The sequence below is a fragment of the Drosophila subpulchrella genome, unplaced genomic scaffold, assembly GCF_014743375.2.
Source record: "Drosophila subpulchrella strain 33 F10 #4 breed RU33 unplaced genomic scaffold, RU_Dsub_v1.1 Primary Assembly Seq39, whole genome shotgun sequence".
Classification (NCBI taxonomy): domain Eukaryota; kingdom Metazoa; phylum Arthropoda; class Insecta; order Diptera; family Drosophilidae; genus Drosophila; species Drosophila subpulchrella.
Window position 1 is genome coordinate 584,395 of NW_023665611.1, and position 2,631 is coordinate 587,025.

A 2,631-nucleotide genomic window follows, 5' to 3' on the forward strand; every position below is an offset into this window, starting at 1 on the left:
ATGATTTTTTCTATAATCTTATGGCCTGATCACGTATACATTTTTATTATCAAAAAGCATAGCTAGTAATATATTTGAAACTGTTTTGAATAATTGGATTAATAACTTCACGTAAATTCATCAATAAATATTGGGTGGACCGTATAAATTTGAACAAAATAGGACTTCAATATATAACAGAGCTGAAATATTTAATATTAATATTATCAGATACCCTTTACTCAGCTAAAGGGACCAAAGGGAAGTGGGTTAGAGTGGGCGTGAAATTTTTTTTTGGATCAATCGATTTGTATTGACGAGACCAATACGTTTCAGTTAAAATCTCTTATCTAGCATGAAAATTGTGTGCGCCACAGGTTTGGGCGGTTTGTGGGCGTTAGAGTGGGCGTGGCATATTCGCGTAACAAACTTGCGCTGCGTACAAGGCTACGGAATCTAAATTTGAGATCCCAATTCTCTATCTTTGATAATTTCCGAGATATCCGCGTTCATATGTACTTACGATTTTTTGAAGTTTGTGGGCGGCTTGTGGGCGTTAAAATGGGCGTGGCAACCTTTTTTTGGGTCAATGGATAGGTATTGATGACAACAATACATTTTAGTTAAAATTTTTATTCTAGCATCAAAACTGAAGGAGCCACAGTTTTGGGCGGTTTGTTGGCAGAGTGGGCGTGGCACTCTGCTGAAACAAACTTGCGCTGCGTAAGAAGTTCAGGAATCTGCTTACCAAATTCCAATTCTCCATCTCTGATAGATTCCGAGATCTTAGCGTTCATCCGGACGGACGGACAGACGGACATGGCTAGATCGACTCCGCTAGTGATCCTGATCAAGAATATATATACTTTATGGGGTCGGAAACGCTTCCTTCCGCCTGTTACATACTTTCCGACGAAACGGGTATAAATACTTTGGAACATAAACAAAAATATATTAAACAAGAAAGGAAGTTAACTTGGCAAGCCGAAGTTTGTATACCGTTGCAGTTATATGAAATAATCCATGTTAGTAACACCATGTTAAATTTTTAAGGATTGTTGCTAGCTTCAGTGATATTTGTGTAAAATTAAATGCGCAATGCTGAAAAGTTAAAATATTCTATATCCCAGAGTAAAAGAAAATACGATCAAATCATCATCATTATTTCTCTGACTGTTTTTTTGACAGCTATGTTTTAGAAACGTCCGATTTTTATTAAATTTAATTCGAAATTCTTAAAAATACACTAAATGTTATCCCCAATAGTATAAAATAATATGTCAAAAAACACCGATGCTATGATTTGTTTCATAAATCAAATTAAATTTGAAATCCGATCCGGCTGGTTCCGACTTATGTACTACCTGCGAAAGAATTATATCTTTTAGGAAAGTTTCAGCCCGATAGCCTTAAAACTGAGAGACTAGTTTGCGTAGAATCGGACGGACAGACGGACGGACGGACAGGCGGACAGACGGACAGACAGACAGAAGGACATGGTTAGATCGACTCGGCTAGTGATGCTGATCAAGAATATAAATACTTTATGGGGTCGGAAACATCACCTTCACTGCGTTGCAAACTTCTGACTAAAATCATAATACCCTCTGCAAGGGTATTAAAAAGTTGCCGCTTCCACTTTAGCGCCCATATCGCTTAAGTCTACCGCCCACATAACCATTTATTGAGGTCACGGGTAGGTGGCGCATTTCCATCTCGCTTTGCTGCTTGCATATCTCCATTTCCCTTTGGTCCTTTAAGCTGAGTAACGGGTATCTGATAGTCGAGGTAATCGAATACAGCGTTCATTCTTGTTTTTTTTTTGTTCCAGCTGCGTGTTCATAGTTACATAAATATTCTAAGACAGTCCACTTTAACTACTCTTTCTAATACAGTCCACTCCAACTACTTTTCCCGACATACATACGTATATCGACATTTTTCCAGCGCATAGTGGGTCAAGGGCTCACAATAAATGTTCCTTCCAAAGAAACAAAATTAAAGTCCGTAATTCTTTACATAAATCCGTCCATCCAATATAATAAATATTTATTGAATCTGCCTATCCGACAGTATGACCGTATATATTTACAAACTTCGATTGGTTCATAAATCCCAATTAGATTCTACCCCGTTTCCATTTCCATTATAAATTATTTTACGTCACGGCAACCAAAAAAAAATCCGTATAAAAATCTGTATATGTTAGAGTCGTCCGATTCTTACTGAATTTAATTCGAAATTCCTAAAAATACAAAAAATGATATTCCCAACAGTATAAGATCAAACAAAAACACCTCTAAACGATGTAAAAAGTAGTGGCGAACGCGCCTTTAACAAAAATTTCTGATATCAACAATTGTGACGGAAAATTATATTACATTCGATAAAATAAATAAGTTTTTTTTTTGCACAAGAGTTTAAGTACCCCAATTAATAACAAGTTTTATCTCTTTAATTACCTATTTTTGTAGCACAAGTTTGGAATCTCAAGGGCTGTATAGTTTCAGATCCCAAGAGAAATCTGTCGTTTCATGCATTTCCCGCCGAACTAGCGGGTTTTTCCAAAGTGGTAGAACAAATAGATCATGTTTCCTATTTCGATTAGCTTCATGCAAGTAAAGGACCCAACCATAACAGATTTTCCGTTTG